Source organism: Manis javanica, chromosome 5 (genome assembly GCF_040802235.1).
Source record: "Manis javanica isolate MJ-LG chromosome 5, MJ_LKY, whole genome shotgun sequence".
NCBI classification, from domain to species: Eukaryota; Metazoa; Chordata; class Mammalia; order Pholidota; family Manidae; genus Manis; species Manis javanica.
This window is the reverse complement of record NC_133160.1, coordinates 97,141,364-97,159,088: the sequence shown is the minus strand read 5'-3', so window position 1 is coordinate 97,159,088 and position 17,725 is coordinate 97,141,364. Positions and strand designations below refer to the sequence as shown.

The window sequence follows — 17,725 nt, the reverse complement described above, 5'->3', positions numbered from 1 at the left end:
CAGATTAACTTTGAAATATGGGTAAGTTTTCATAGAGCATTCCTTCTTAAATTTGTATTCATCAGTAAACTCTGGGGAATCCCTTTCTTAATAAGGCCAGATCCATCAACTACATTATGCAATGTTATAGTATTCACTGTTTATTTGTTAATAAGTATGTGGAATTACATTCTGACCCAGTAAATACAGGACTACAAACTTACATGTTTTCCTCTTTTGTACTTTGTTTACAACTAGGGTATAAAGTTTCCAAGTCAGCGAGGAGTATGTATTTTTGTATGCAACTTTCATGACCATGCATTAACTGAAGTAAAAGGTAAAATGTTTATTTAAAAATAGTATACAAATGTGTTAGTTTGGAATTGATTTAAAATTTAATATCACTTTTAGACAATTGGCATTTTATGATATTAACTCTTCCTGCTCTAGTATTTTGGGTATTATCACCAATAAAGTATCACACATCAGGTGGCTTAAACAACAGAAGTTTATTTTTTCAAAGTTCTGGAGGCTAGAAGTCCAAGATCAATGTCAGCTGGTTTGGTATCTTCTGAGGGCTTGGCTCAGACCTTGGTATCTCCTTGGCCTGCAGGTGGCCACTTTCTTGCTGTGTTCTCAATTTTTTTTTCCTCTTTGAGCTCGTATCACTGTATTTGTTTGTCCCAATCTCCTCTTCTTATAAGGACACCAATCAGATTGGATTAGGATCCACCCAAAGGGCCATTTTAATTTAATCACTTCTTTAAAGGCCCTATATCAAATACAGTCACATCTGATATACTGCAAGGCTTCAGCATGTATATAAATTTCGGGGGAGGCATGATTCAGCCTGTATTCGTTCTTTAACAGTTCATATCACTTTCTTGAGGAAAATGTTTCCCTCCAGACTAAGTCAAATTCTCTGTTGTGTACTCATAAGTAACTTCTAATACTCTGTGTCACTTAGCACAATAGTATCTAAACAATTGTACATTTAGTTTTTTTAAAAATGCCTATTATGTTTAAATAGCCACGTTTTCATTATATCCCTAGCACCTCACATTGCCTTACACATAGTAAGAGTCCAGTAAATACTAGTTGAATGAACACATTTTAATTACTATAATTAGTATAATTTTTCTTTGCCTTGCATTTTTAACAGTCCTTTCTCATATACCATATTATTTGACCTTCAAATAAGACTGATTAGGTAATACCATTACTTCATTTTGTATATAAAGAAAGATAAATATTATTCAGTAATATTATAGAGTAAGTCTGTTAAGGATATCTGTAAATTAGATATTGTAACCTGAGTCTCTGAACCCAAATGCCTTGTACTAAGTAGGGAGATGGCATAATAAAGGAAATGTCAGTATCAAAGACAGCAAAAATATCATAAAACAAATTTTAAAAAAAGGAAGAAATAAACACAGATAACATACCTAGCAAAGCAACTTGAGGAAGTACCTGAAAGATGAGAAATAAAAATGTTGGAGAAGGTTTTAAGATTACAAAGGAATCAATGTTGTAGGTCTGCACAACATGCTTTAATAAAAGTGTAAGCAAATGGGAAATGTAATAGCACATATATCAATGTGGAGAGCATATCAGTTGAAGGAGAGGAGAGGTTAATCTCAGTTGCATACATATGGTTCAGTATAACAACAATTATTTCTGTTACTGCTGCTGTTCACAGAATTGGCATCATAATCTCTTGATACTTGTAGTCATCCAGAAACAAAGTATAAAGGGTAATGTGAAGATGATCATTGTCAATATGTCATGGGGGAGAAAAGGATTGAGAGGCATGAAGCTGGATCAGCTGGTTCTGGTGTCCTGGTCTGGACTCAGCCATGACTTAGGTCACTCTTGGACAGATTTAGACACAAATTGTTGCCCCAATGTTTTTCATGTAATAATAGCATGAATGGTCAAAGTCTTTGAAAAATCATTTAGATCTGTTTACTGACCCCACTTTTTATTAACTGCAATCTTGCTTGGTTATTTCAACTCTCTAAGATTCAATTTTTTCATCAGGAAACAGCGATAACCACAGTACCTACCAAAAACAATTATCGCATTGGTTAAAATAGATAATGGATATAAAATTCCTAGATATCACTTGGTTCACTAATTATTATTACACAGAGGGTTAAAAACAGCTAGCATTTTTCTTCTAATATATTACTCATAGATGTATAACGTTGCTCTTATTTCAGGCAACATCGTGTCTTTAAGAAATGCAGTACCATTCCAGTTATGAGAGAGGAGCTCTTGAAAAAATGCACACAGTACACACAGTCGTATTAAAATGTTGGAAGTATTTCCCAATAAATTATCTGTTTTTCAATCATTTATCTTGTGGATAACTTCTGGTCTTATAATACATTTTGTTTTAAAAGTTAAACATGTATTTATAATATTATGCTCACTTTGTTGCATATTAACCATATGGGTGAAGTTTTGTTATTTCTTATGCAAGTAACTGATTTGTTCAGTAATCTGTGAGCAAAAAAACCTTTTTGTTTCTCTCTTCAGTTGTTGAAATTCCACCTCAATGAGGTAATCATTAGTTTGGAGTATACCTTTACTTGCTTTAAAAATCTCGTATAAATATTTAAAGCTATTAGAATATGCATTTTTTTCTTTTACATGTGTTATTGTTTTAAAACAATTTCTTCATTTAAGTTTCATTCCTTAACAATTTTTAGATGTGACTATTTATAAACTAATTTTATTAAAAAAGTAATATAGGCACATGGTAAATTTAGTATATTAATGATATAGGCTAACATTATATAGTGCTTAAACAGATGTCAAGCATTTTTTGCTGCCTTATATATATTAACTCATATAATCCTCATAATAACCTCAAAAGGTATATTTTTTTAATCCTAATTATATGGATCAGGAAACAGAGGCCAAATAAAATTAAATTACTGTCCCTAGGTCACACAGGTAATAAGAGGCATAGCCAAGATTTAAACCGGGAAATCTAACTCCGTAGTCTATGCCCAAACAGGTATGTAATGAAAACTGTCTTGTTCCATTTAATACTGCATAATTCTCCATAACATGAAGATATGTGTATATATATATATATATATATATATATAAATACATAATATATAATATATATAATAAATAATAAATACATATATGCATAAAGCTATATGTGTAGGTTTACACACATATACATACACATGCACACACACAAGTATATATACTACAGTCATACAAAGAACATATCTTTGTGTGTTTGTATTCTCATTTCAGATGAGTCATTTGAATATTACAGATATATATCATGTCATCTGAAAAATAAAAGGTAACTTTTATATCTTTTTTCTTGAGTACTTATGTGGCTTAACTTTCTTAAGTTTTTTAATTGGATAAAATTTTCCACAATGTTAAACAATCATCAAAATCTAGCATCTCTATCTTGGTCACAATCTTTTTTGGCATCACTTTAGTATTTTGGAATAAAATATGAGTTCTGAGTAGGATTTTTTAAAAATCATATATAAAATTTAATGAGTTTTTTTCAATCTATTTTACAGTGCATTAAAATTTGGATAGCTGCTGAATTTTATTCAGTATATACTTAAAATATATTTATACAATGATTCATTCTTATCACTTAACTTTTTACTGCAATAAAATACTTTTAGGGGAAATCTTAATACTGAACTATCCTTGCATTTGTGGCTGAATTTATATGACTATGTTGTGTTACTCTAATTCCCTGCTGAAATGATTTTTAGTATTCTATTTAGAATTATTTTTTGATCCATTTTATTTTTTTATTTTAGTAAGGGTATACATATTTTTTCATATCATTAATATAAAATCACATGGGCAACATTGTAGTTACTAGGTTTCCCCCATTATCAAGTCCCCACTACATACCCCATTACAGTCACTGTCCATCAGTGGAGTAAGATGCTATATAGAGTCACTACTTGTCTTCTTTGTGCTATACTGCCTTCCCAATGCCCATCCCTATGTTATGTGTGCTAATCGTAATGTCCCTTATTCTCCTCCGTTCCTTCACACGCATTCTCCCCAGACCCTTTCCTTTTGGTAACTATTAGTCCATTCTTGGGTTCTGTGAGTCTACTGCTGTTTTGTTCCTTCAGTTTTTGCTTTGCTCTTATACTCCATAGATAAGTGAAATCATTTGGAACTTGTCTTTCTCCACCTGGCTTATTTCACTGAGCATAATACCGTCTAGCTCCATCCATGTTGTTGCAAATGGTAGGATTTGTTTTATTCTTATGGCTGAATAATATTCCATTGTGTATATGTACCACATCTTTATCCATTCATGTACTGATGGACACTTAGGTTACTTCCATTTCTTGACTATTGTAAATAGTGCTGCGATAAACATAGGGGTGCATATGTCTTTTTGAAACTGTGATGCTACATTCTTAGGGTAAATTCCTAGGACTGGAATTTCTGGGTCAAATGGCATTTCTATTTTTAGTGTTTTGAGAAACCTCCATACTGCTTTCCACACTGGTTGAATTTGTTTACATTCCCACCAGCAGTATAGGAGGGTTTCCCTTTCTCCACATCCTTGCCAGCATTTGTTGTTCCTAGTCTTTTCTATGTTGGCCACCTGATGAGGTGATATCTCATTGTGGTTTTTATTTGCATTTCCCTGATAATTAATGATGTGGAGCATCTTTTCATGTGCCTGTTGGCCATCTGAATTTCTTCTTTGGAGAAGTATCTGTTCAGATCCTCTGCCTATTTTTCAATAGGATTATTGGCTTTTTGGGTGTTGAGGCATGTGAGTTCTTTATATATTTTGGATGTTAACTCCTTGTCGGATATGTCATTTACAAATATATTCTCCCATACTGTAGGATGCCTTTTTGTTCTGCTGATGGTATCCTTTGCTGTACAGAAGCTTTTTAGCTTGCTGTAATCCCATTTGTTTATTTTTGCTTTTGTTTCCCTTGCCTGAGGAGATGTGTTCAGGAAAAAGTTGCCCATGTTTATATTTAAGAGATTTTTGCCTATGTTTTCTTCTAAGAGTTTTATGTTTTCATGACTTACATTCAGGTCTTTGATCCATTTCAAGTTTACTTTTGTGTATGGGGATAGACAATAATCCAGTTTCATTCTCATGTATGTAGCTGTCCAGTTTTGCAAACACCAGTTGTTGAAGAGGTTGTCATTAAACATTGTATGTCCATGGCTCCTTTATCATATATTAATTGGCCATATATGCTTGAGTTTTTATCTGGGCTCTCTAGTCTGTTCCATTGGTCTATGGGTCTGTTCTTGTGCCAGTACCAAATTGTCTTGATTACTGTGGCTTTGTAGTAGAAGTTGCAGTTGGGGAGCATAATTCTCTCTGCTTTATTCTTCCTTCTCAGGATTGCTTTGGCTATTTGGGGTCTTTTGTGGTTCCATGTGAATTTTAGCACTATTTGCTCTAGTTCATTGAAGAATGCTGTTGGTATTTTGATAGGGATTGCATTGAATCTGTAGGTTGCCTTAGGCAGGATGGCCATTTTGACAATTTTAATTCTTCCTATCCATGAGCACAGGATGTGTTTCCATTTATTGGTATCCTTTAGTTTCTCTCAGTAGTGGCTTACAGTTTTCATAGAATTTTTTATCTATATTAATATATGGCATTAGACTGTAAACTTTTTCTTTTTCTGTTTAATTTGATATTAGGGCTTTGCTAATTTTATAAAATAATCTAGCAAGTTTTCTATCTGTTTGTGTTATAATTTGAATAACGGATTATCATGAGCTCACATGTTCCATAAAAGTGAATTGGGACTCCTCTATAAAAACCACTGATAATAATTTTGACTGTATGATATTGATTTTGATAGATTTTCACTTTTTGTTCACTTTTCCATACTTTGTAACTTCCATTTTATTTTACTCCTTTATCTGTTAGTTATTTTAAGGCATAATTATTATGTGAAAGAGGTTTTTATATTTATTTTTATTTTGCTGCCTGATCAGTCATAACTGAAAGTAATTTTTGGAATTATTTAAAAGTATATGTGTGACCAAATATGTGGTTGTTTTCTAAATGTTCATATCATCAAAGCTATAAGATTCTGTGAGTCAATAATCTGGAAATAGCAATTGGAAGAAGTTGTTAATTATTATTAAAATTACATTATTTTGATTTTTATAAAAAATAGTTAAATGGTATGCACAGGCAATGATTGTGACTGTACCACAATTTCATATCTCCTTTATCTGGGAATTTTCCTTTTATGTGTTTCATCTTTGTATTTGATAAGCATTAAAATGACTATTTTATCTTCTTTTAGAATTATACTTTTCATGATTGAAAGCTGCTTATCATTATTATCATTATTATTATTATTATTACTATTATTAATTTGACTCTGGGCTTCTATACAAATTTATCTGCCTCTAATATCACCATTTCTACACTCTTTTATACATTTTTTTGGTGTTTTGTTTTGTTTGCATCAGCCTGATATTATCATCAACCTCTTATTTACATTCTATCATTTGCATTTTTAAGTATGATTTTATAAATAGCAAATTAGTGAATTTCAACTTTGAAAACAATTTGAGTCTTTATTTACTTAACTTGCATTTATATTTATTGAAAAATAATGTTATTATTCCTTTCATCATGCTTATTTAAAACAATTTGTACTTTTCCTTTACTTATTTTTTTTGACTCAAGTTTATTTTAATCACTCATTCTTATAGCTATACTTATGTCTGTGTTTCTGTATGTAAATATCAAAATGAGAAATTCATTGCTTCCTTGCCAGGATGTTTGAAATGCCTAGTTTCCCTATCAAGATGAAACCTTAAACCTTAGTCCTGAATCTCTTTCTTTTCCAACTTCTGAGTCCTATTAAATAGTTTTATTTAAAGTATAGCCACAAACTATTAAGTCTTCCTATTTTTAACATATGTTTACTATGTTTTATGAATTCTTAATATTTATGTTGTAGATCTCAGTCACATTATCAATATATATTTAACTAGAGATCATATAAGATTTGTTACCTACCACTTTCCTGGTATTCATCATCTTTCTTTATCTTGATCTACTTTTTGTGAGATAGACGTAGTCTTGGATTAAGTATCTTAAGTAGGGAATAAGGTGGTAAATTTTATGCATTCATTGCATGTAAAAAATGTCTATCCTTTACCCTTTTATGAAAGTGATAGTTTGGCTGGTGCACTGAATAAGTTTAATTTTCCCTTATGAATACCCTCTACACCTTAAAAAAAGAAATTTTGTTTTGGCTTGCTCTGTGCTCTGGGAAGCTGTACTATATGGTCTACAGTAGCATTTTGCCATTTGGCTTCCTGAAGGGTTTAGCCAAGGTAGGATCACAAAATCAGGGTATTTTTTCTATGAGTTTTGTCCCTTTGGGGTCACTGTGGCCTAACTAAGTCCTTTGACTGAAGATAATAGCATCTTTCTTGAGGCCCTCTCCACACAGTTCTCTCTTTCCAGACTCCAGGAACTCTCTCATCAGCCCTTCTTACCCAGGAAGTAGTCATGCCCTGGGATATTGGACTATGCTTTGTGTTTTTTTTTTCTACATTCTACCTACACTTTTAAAAGTATCCCTTCATTAAAACTTGTACCATCTGAGTGTACCATGTAATTCTTGTTTAGGGCTTGAGTGATACAGTTGGGTATTTGGTTCTTCATATAGACCTAGCTAGTAGATTCTCTTCATGAATTATCAGGCATGAGAGAAACCATAGTAGGAATGAGCATGATGAATACACTCACATGCTTTCAGGAACCTTTGTTTTGAAGTGCAGAGGAGAAGGAAGACAAATAGTGCTCTGATTTCTTCAGGTCAAAATGTGGAGGGACAGCTTCAGTCTGGCACCATAATTCCTCTCTGGTGTTACAAGAACGAAGTAAGGAAGCAATCACCCTTATGCTGAGAGCATTCATTAGAGTTCTGTATCTAATTGCTGGCAACCATGAGACTGAAGGTCTTTACCTTGGACTCTGCTGGAGTGGCAACTCTCCAAACAGTGTTTCCCACAGTTTCTGTTCCCATATTCTTCCTGAAATCTTTGTCTTATTTGTATCTAAAATCTGTGGGTCCCCAAAATAGTCCATGGTAGCAGAGACAGAGATCAGAATATAGCCATGTAATCCTACAGCAAGCAATTCCCATGTATATATTTGATGATGAGAAAACATAGTAGTGATTGTTTTTTTGTTTTTTTTTTTTTACCAATAGGGCAATCAGAGATCACAAGATGTGATGTGTGTGGACAAATAAACTCATTTTTTTGTCTTCAAAAAAGGTGTCTTCTTCAACTCATTATCTGCTTTTAGGTGCATTATTCTGGTGCTCACTGTCATTACCAGGCCTTTTCATTCCAGTGGGAGCAGGTTAGGAACAGGGCTTCAGAATATGTCTGAATCAGTAAGAGTGATATTATTGCTGCACATTTCTATCCTATTAATATGCAAAAGCTTTTGTGCCTCCACAAGAGACCTTATAAAGAAATAGCTTAAGTATGAAAACACAGACTGCCCTCACAAATCAAGGAGATGGACTAGAACTATTATCACTGACTGCCAGTTTTGATGGTAATATTAATTGTCAAAATAATATCAAGGTCTTTCTTAGAGACTTTATTTTTGTTTTTCTCCCTTAAGTGATGCTCTGAATCATTGGTATTGACTTCTTTTTCACATATTCCCCTACAGAATTCAAGGGAGAATAGAACAAAAGAAAGAATTGGTAGCTGTTAACTAAAACTGGCATTCCGTTGTTTTTTTTTGAGAGGGCATCTCTCATATTTATTGATCAAATGGTTGTTAACAACAATACAATTCAGTATAGGGGAGTGAATGCTCAATGAACAATCATTAATCCACCCCAAGCCTAATTTTTGTCAGTCTCCAATCTTCTGAAGCATAACGAATAAGTTCTTACATGGAGAACAAGTTCTTACATAGTGAATAAGTTACATGGTGAACAGTACAAGGGCAGTCATCACAGAAACTTTCGGTTTTGATCACGCATTATGAACTATAAACAATCAGGTCAAATATGAATATTCCTTTGATTTTTATACTTGATTTATATGTGGATACCACATTTCTCTCTTTATTATTATTTTTAATAAAATGCTGAAGTGGTAGGTAGATGCAAGATAAAGGTAGAAAACATGGTTTAGTGTTATAAAAGAGCAAATGTAGATGATCAGGTGTGTGCCTATAGACTATGTGTTAATCCAAGCTAGACAAGTGTCCCGACCTGCAGGACTATCAACGGGGGTCGACGACCTGGAGGAGAGAATGAAGGGGCAAGGGACAAAAAGAACGGACAGCAAGACAGGATGTCTGATCAAGCTGACACAGTTTATTGTTTGCAGGCTCAATTTATACAGGTAGTAAGGAAGGGGTGGGTCAGAAGGTGATTGGGCCTTAGGTGGCGCTGGTGGGAGCGGAGAACACAGAAGAGAAGCAGGAAGTTGGCCATCTTGTGGGTGGGGGTTCGAGGGTGAGTTTTGCCCCCTGAGGCAGCAGGTGTTCTTAAGAAGCAGGATGTTGGCAGTATTAGTAGGTCAGTGGAAAGAACAGAGGAGGATGTGTTGCTAAGTAACCTGACTGCAAGGATTACCTCAATTTAGGCCATGGCAGGATTTCCTTTTGCTGTTGTCTTAAGGCTAACATTACTTAAGTTCTTTTTAGCTCACTCCCCACAGACAAGGGCAATCAAACATCCACTGATGCAGAAGATTTCTCTCAGAACAGGGGGGGTGAGGCTCTAAGGCTCACCTCTGTTGATCCCCAATTTCTCACCTGATGGCCCCCCTGCAACTGTGCCTGTCTTAGGTTGTTCCTTGCTTGAGGATATCTTACCCATCTCTGGCTAACCAGTCATCTTCCGGGGCCATACAGGGAAATGTAAAGTTGGTAAGTAAGAGAGAGGCCATATTGTTTGAAAAGGTTAGCTTTTTACTTCTTTGCAGATTTATGCCCTGTGGCTTCTATGCCCAGCATTTGTCTTGAGGTATCTCTACCACTTGGAGGAATTGTGATACTCGGTAAATTCGATATGAGGCACAAATTCTATTTAAGGGCTGTAATTAGGATGGAAGAAGAAAAGCTATAGAAGTAGCAGGCAGAAGAAAACATGGGAAGATTGATTATTTCTTTGACATATCTTCTTGTAGAGTAACTTCAGCATGTATAGATTTTAAACTACTAATTAAATTGCGCACACACATTAACATAATAGGAGTACAGTTACATAACCAAAGCAGACCTATAATTACCAGTCATCTCCAGTGAAACCAAGAAAACCAGTTAGGCACCTTATGCATTTGTGAAAACTTATCTATGATATGGTGGATATTGTCCAACTGAACTTGAACAGTCTGAGAGAAATCAGACAAATTAAAACAACCCATTCCTGGGGACTGTTCACATCCCATATGTTCTTTTAATAGCAGATAGTCTAGTTGTAAGATTTTGGAGCGTTACAACTTGCACTTCTCCTAATTCTTGGTTGAGTTCCAACAGTATAGATCCAGTCAAATTTGTTGTTTTACTGTGTGCACAGGCCAGCTTAGATATCTCCTTCTACATTCCAATGGCAAGTCCAGGAACCGGTGGGATGAATGCAGCCACAGCTGTAGCAACATCTGGATCTTTGTTGAGGTTTTTTGATGACCATCTTCTGGTATGAGTCTTCCAGAGAGTGCTGATGTTGGAAGTTCTTCTTCATATTGTAACTTAGTTCATTTTCTGGGTAGACAAATTAGGCTTTGATCCTCTGTATAAACACAAACAAACCCTTTGCCTACACTTTGATATGCACTTTATACCATTGTGTAGAATTCACTGGAGGTAACCACACAGGAACTGCTTTTTTTTTTTTTTCTTAAGAGAAAGGAATATTATCAGAAAAATGTACCTCCATAGACTCTTTAAGTGATCAAAATTAAGGATATTTAAAGCATGCATTAATCATTGATTTACAGTTAGTTTTATCCTATCAGGGAGTAATCCCCCTTTTCTTTCTTTTTTTTTGTTATCATTTATCTACACTTACATGATGAATATTATGTTTACTAGGCTCTCCCCTATACCAGGTCCCCCCTATAAACCCCTTTACAGACACTGTCCATCAGCATAACAAAATGTTGTAGAATCACTACTTGTCTTCTCCATGTTGTACAGCCCTACCCTTTCTCCCACCCCCCATGCATGCTAATCTTAATACCCCCCTTCTTCTCCCCCTCCCCTTATCCCTCCCTACCCACGCATCCTCCCCAGTCCCTTTCCCTTTGGTAACTGTTAGTCCATTCTTGGGTTCTGTGATTCTGCTGCTGTTTTGTTCCTTCAGTTTTTCCTTTATTCTTAAACTCCACAGATGAGTGAAATCATTTGGTATTTCTCTTTCTCCGCTTGGCTTATTTCACTGAGCATAATACCCTCCAGCTCCATCCATGTTGCTGCAAATGGTAGGATTTGCCCTCTTCTTATGGCTGAGTAGTATTCCATTGTGTATATGTACCACATCTTCTTTATCCGTTCATCTATCGATGGACATTTCGGTTGCTTCCAATTCTTGGCTACTGTAAATAGTGCTGCGATAAACATAGGGGTGCATCTGTCTTTCTCAAACTAGATTGCTGCGTTCTTAGGGTAAATTCCTAGGAGTGAAATTCCTGGGTCAAATGGTAAGTCTGTTTTGAGCATTTTGATGAACCTCCATACTGCTTTCCACAATGGTTGAACTAATTTACATTCCCAGCAGCAGTGTAGGAAGGTTCCCCTTTCTCCACAGCCTTGCCAACATTTGTTGTTGTTTGTGTTTTGGATGGTAGCCATCCTTACTGGTGTGAGGTGATACCTCATTGTAGTTTCAATTTGCATTTCTCTGATAATTAGCGATGTGGAGCATCTTTTCATGTGTCTGTTGGCCATCCATATTTCTTTTTTAGAGAACTGTGTGTTCAGTTCCTCTGCCCATTTTTTAATTGGGTTATTTGTTTTTTGTTTGTTGAGGTGTGTGAGCTCTTTCTATATTCTGGATGTCAAGCCTTTATCGGATCTGTCATTTTCAAATATATTCTCCCATACTGTAGGGTTCTTTTTTGTTCTATTGATGGTGTCTTTTGCTGTATAGAAGCTTTTCAGCTTGATATATTCCACTTGTTCATTTTTGCTGTTGTTTTCCTTGCCCGGGGAGATATGTTCAAGAAGAGGTCACTCATGTTTATGTCTAAGAGGTTTTTGCCTATGTTTTTTTCCAAGAGTTTAATGGTTTCATGACTTACATTCAGGTCTTTGATCCATTTTGAGTTTACTTTTGTATATGGGGTCAGGCAATGGTCCAGTTTCATTCTCCTACATGTAGCTGTCCAGTTTTGCCAGCACCATCTGTTGAAGAGACTGTCATTTTGCCCTTGTATGTCCATGGCTCCTTTATCAAATATTAATTGACCATATATGTCTGGGTTAATGTCTGGATTCTCTGGTCTGTTCCATTGGTCTGTGGCTCTGCTCTTGTGCCAGTACCAAATTGTCTTGATTACTATGGCTTTATAGTAGAGCTTGAAGTTGGGGAGTGAGATCCCCCCTACTTTCTTCTTCTTTCTCAGGATTGCTTTGGCTATTCGGGGTCTTTGGTGTTTCCATATGAATTTTTGAATTATTTGTTCCAGTTCACTGAAGAATGTTGCTGGTAGTTTCATAGGGATTGCATCAAATCTGTATATTGCTTTGGGCAGGATGGCCATTTTGACGATATTAATTCTTCCTAGCCATGAGCATGGGTTGAGTTTCCATCTGTTAGTGTCCCCTTTAATTTCTCTTAAGAGTGAATTGTAGTTTTCAGAGTATAAGTCTTTCACTTCTTTGGTTAGGTTTATTCCTAGGTATTTTATTCTTTTTGATGCAATTGTGAATGGAGTTGTTTTCGTGATTTCTCTTTCTGTTGGTTCATTGTTAGTGTATAGGAATGCCACAGATTTCTGTGTGTTAATTTTTATCCTGCAATTTTGCTGTATTCCGATATCATTTCTAGTAGTTGTGGTGTGGAGTCTTTAGGATTTTTTATGTACAGTATCGTGTCATCTGCAATTAGTGACAGTTTAACTTCTTTACCAATCTGGATTCCTTGTATTTTTTTGTTTTGTCTGATTGCCATGGCTAGGACCTCCAGTACTATGTTAAATAACAGTGGGGAGAGTGGGCATCCCTGTCTGGTTCCCAATCTCAGAGGAAAAGCTTTCAGCTTCTCACTGTTCAGTATAATGTTGGCTGTGGGTTTATCATAAATGGCCTTTATTATGTTGAGGTACTTGCCCTCTATTCCCATTTTGCTGAGAGTTTTTATCATGAATGGATGTTGAACTTTGTCAAATGCTTTTTCAGCATCTATGGATATGATCATGTGGTTTTGTCTTTCTTTTTGTTGACATAGTGGTTGATGTTGATGGATTTTTGAATGTTGTACCATTTGTTTTTATAGTAAGAGTTATATTTTTGGGGATCTCATTATTCTTCTGTGACCATAAAAATATGATGTAATTCAAGGGTTTTCCTAGAGTCCTTGTTAGATACCATGCATATTTTTTAATACCACAATTTAAACACACCTACAATTAAAGACCTAATAATAAATACAGATAATGGTGTAAAACAGCAATGATGGGAAGAAAATACATGATTCTGATGTCACATTCATTTTATCTTTTCCTAACAGTGGATACTCTTCCTAATAGATAATGTATGTGTTTTGAGCAAAAATTGTATCTCTGGGACTTCAGGAACCTCTCCAACCAGTCCTTGGCCCTTCCTTTCATAATTACCTTTACTGTGTCTCTGCCATGTTAAATTCAAGTGAAAGGATTTTGGGAGCATTTTTTTTTTTTACTTCCTTCCGGAACCCACTCACATGTGTTTGCCTTGTGTTTAAGGGAGTCTGCAGGTATGCAAATTACTTTTATTCTATCCGATGCTCAAAATGTACAATATTACAATCGTAGTGCACTTGTTTTTTAGGGCTGCTCTAAAAAGTATGACAAACTGAATAGCTTAAAACAGCAGAAATTTATTCTGTCACAGTTCTGGAAGCAAAAAATACAAAATAAGATGCTCCCAGAGCCACACACCTTTCCAAGCCTCTAGGGATGGATTTTTCTTTGTTTCTTCCATCTTTTGGTAGCTCTAGGCATTCCTGGGTTTGTGTCTGCATCACTACAGTCTCTGACTCTTCACATGGTTGACCTTCCATGTCTGTGTCTTCTCATGGTGTTCTCCTCTCTGTATGTGTATATATTCAAATTCCCTATTGTTTTAAAGGCATCAGTCATATTACATTAAGGCCAAGCCTAATGACCTCACCCTAACTTAATAATATCACCAAAGATCTTGTTTACAAATAAGATCACATTCACAGGCATGAGAGGTTAGGTGTGCAGCATATTATTTTGACAGACACAATTCAACTCATAATGCTTGGCTTATTTCTTTTGTTTATAGGCATATACTTTGTTATCCTGTTAAATGCATCATGTGGCAAAATATTCTATTTAATGATTATTTTATGTAACTTTTCAGAATGAGTTTGGTTTGGAGATAAGCATTACCAATTTTTGCCTTAGTGCAAAGTAGTTATAGTTTTAAGGATTAAAAATTATACCAGCTTCTAATACTAGGGATTTATGAACTGATGCCATATTATTTATGTCATATTTTAGACATAAAAAGCTGCAGAGGATACTGTGGTCTAGTTTGCTTATAAAATAAGAAATGAAAGGTTAAATTATTGGGTGATTTTTCTATGGGCACACAATCTAACATAAAAGAAAAACTTAAGGTATAAATTTTAATAACTTATTTTTCCTTTTGAAAAATAAGTTATATCCTTTATTAGTATTATCCTGTAATACTGCTCTAATACTGTATATCTTTAGTCATACATAAGTTGAGATTGGGAAACTGAGAACTCAAAAGTTCCAACTATTGTGTAAGTTAATTAATATATCAGGATAGCTTTGTGAGTTTCCAAATGCACCTACATTTGGGGAAGTACTTATAGTTTATTCATAAGTGTCCTAGTTGAAGTATACTTTGTAAATAAGCTAGAGTGTAAATTTAATAACTTAATTTAATAATAATTTTAGCCTTATAGCTACTAGGCCAGCAGTTATCATTTAGATGAAAACCTGATGGGAATGAAAATTTCCATTACTCAACTTTATTTGGTTATCTGTTCTGATCTAACCTCTATTAGTCAGACTGTTAATACTTCTTCTGATTTTATTATGTCTCAATGCTAGTCTAAGTGGTACTCTCAAAACAAGTCTATGAGGTATGTGCTATTACCTCCATTTCTACACATGATAAAAATGAGAAACAGAGATGGTCAGAAACTTGTTGGTGTTTATACAACTCATAACTACTGGAGAGCAATCAAGCTATGTCATCATATCTCTTTTACCAGATTTCTGTGTGACTTTTGGCAAGTCTTTTTATATCTCTTGGTATTAGTCATTTACACAAAAATAAATAAATAGAAGAAAAGGATTAAATTGGCATTTCTCATTTTTCCTCAGACCAAAGCTTCTCCTTTATATGAAAGAAAAATGAGCTGTGGTCAAATACTTTTGGGAAATACAGACATCCACCTTTCCGAGATTCTTAGTGCATCTTAGCATTGAGTCTCAGAATTTCTGTAGAAAAAATATTTCTTGCATTTAAAGTAATTTTCACAAATTTATTTGACCAACAATTTTTTAAAGTGTTACTATACTTCTACACACCAACTGAATGGCCAAAATCCAGAAAACACTGACAATAACACCGAATTCTTTGAGGATGTAAAATAATAGGTGTTATTATTCATTGCTGGTGAAAATGTAATATAGCCAATTTGGAAGACAATTTTGCAGTTTCTAACAAAGCTAAACACACCTTACCATATAATTCAATATTTGGGGTCCTTGATATTTACTTAAAGAGCTGAAAACTTCTGTCCACACAAAAACCTGCACATGAGTGTTTAAAAGCAGCTTTATTCATAATTTCCCAAACTTGAAAGCACCCAAGATGCCTTTCAGTAGGTGAGAGAATAAACTGAGACACATCCAGATAATGGAGTGCTTGGGGATTAAAAAGAAAAGAGTTATCAAGCTATGAAAAGACACAGAAAAGGATTAAAGATGGTGGCATGAGAGGAGAGACAGAGGCTTCCTCCTAAAACTGCATATAATATGAAAATATAATCAATACAACTGATCCTGAAAGAGCAACATGAAAGAGAACTGCACCAGACTGCATACACCTGGAGAAAAGAGCAGACTTCATGGAACAGGGTAAGGTACCAGAGCTGTGGCCCTGTGGGACCCAAGCCCTTCCACCACCCCAGCTCACTGGCTGGAGGAAGAGAACTGGAGCAGTGAGGGAGTGGAGGCATGTGACTGCTGAATACCTAACTCGGGAGATCTCTTTGGGGAGCACAAACCTACATTTCAAGGTGCTTTCATGATAATCTCATAAGGGATTGGAATCTCCTAGGGGATTAGAAAACTAAGACAGGCAGAATTCCTGGAGAGACTGAGATACCAGCTGCTTGTGGAAAGCAGGGATACATATCTGGCTGATCTGGGACAAAAAAAGGCAGGCAGTATGAGAGACTTCCTAACAAAGAAGCCCTTAGCAAGAGAGCTCCTAAAGGGGCAGGGATTGCACAGAACTTACTGCTCAGGAGAAAGGACAGGTAGACAAAATTGTCCCAGTGCACTCTGCCCAGCACACTGGGAGCTTTCACAATTTCCAGGTGCTCCAGCTCCCTGGCTGGCTACACAGATCCAAGGACATACTCCGTAATAGGCACCCTACTGCACTTTTCTCCCAGACAGCCCCACCTAGCTCGCAAACCGGCAAACCCTACCCTGGTATTAGGCCAGCCAAAGGGAAGATCTGTCTACAGCAACTACAAACACAAAGCATAGAGGCTTCTACCTGTGTGCTCGGCCCACTGGTTCAGGCAGTGGAGACAGGCATAATAGCCGGGAAGCAGGGAACAGCTCTTTCCTCCCCCAAGGCACCAATACCACTCTCCTGTGATCCCCGACATTGCTTCAGGGGATGAGCAGCTCCAGAGTAGAGCTTCTGGAACCTGAGGGTGCCATATACAAACATGAAATCCCAAAGGAATCTGATTCAGAGTAAAATTATTAATCCAACTCCTGAGAAAGATGACATGATCCTCATGACTCTTCCTGAAAGGGAGTTCAAAATAAAAATCATTAACATGCTAATGTAGGTATGGAAAAATATTCAAGGACTCAGGAATGAATTCCAGTTGGAGATCCAGTCGTTGAAGAGCACAATGGAGGGTATTAAAAGAAGATTGGTTATGGTAGAGGATATGATAAATGAAATATAAACTTGTGAAGAGGAATACAAAGAAGCTGAGGCACAGAGAGATAAAAGGATCTCTAAGAATGAAAGAATATTGAGAGAACTGTGTGACCAATCCAAATGGAACAATATTCACATTATAGGGGTACCAGAAGAAAAAGAGAGAAAGAAAGGGTTAGAAAGCGTCTTTGAGGAGTTAATTGCTGAAAACTTCCCCAGTCTGGGGAAGGAGATAGTCTCTCAGGCCATGGAGGTACACAGATCTCCCAAAACAAGTGACCCAAGGAAGACAACACCAATACATATAGTAATTCAAATGGCAAAGATCAAGGATAAGGACAG

At 35.6% G+C, this 17,725-nt stretch overlaps 1 protein-coding gene and 1 long non-coding RNA gene across 4 annotated transcripts in view; both read left to right on the top strand.

Moving 5' to 3' along the window:
* The window catches only part of LOC140849589 (uncharacterized), a 33,178-nt gene extending 30,744 nt beyond the window's left edge, over positions 1-2,434 (top strand). For 2 of the 3 annotated variants that reach the window (XR_012131654.1, XR_012131652.1), the window contains one exon: positions 238-2,434. This is a non-coding gene — a long non-coding RNA (uncharacterized lncRNA). The remainder of the gene's footprint in view (positions 1-237) is intronic. The other variant, XR_012131653.1, reaches the window with a different exon arrangement.
* The window catches only part of GRID2 (glutamate ionotropic receptor delta type subunit 2), a 1,417,443-nt gene that overhangs the window by 487,536 nt on the left and 912,182 nt on the right, over positions 1-17,725 (top strand). The gene's annotated exons all lie outside the window — the stretch shown is intronic.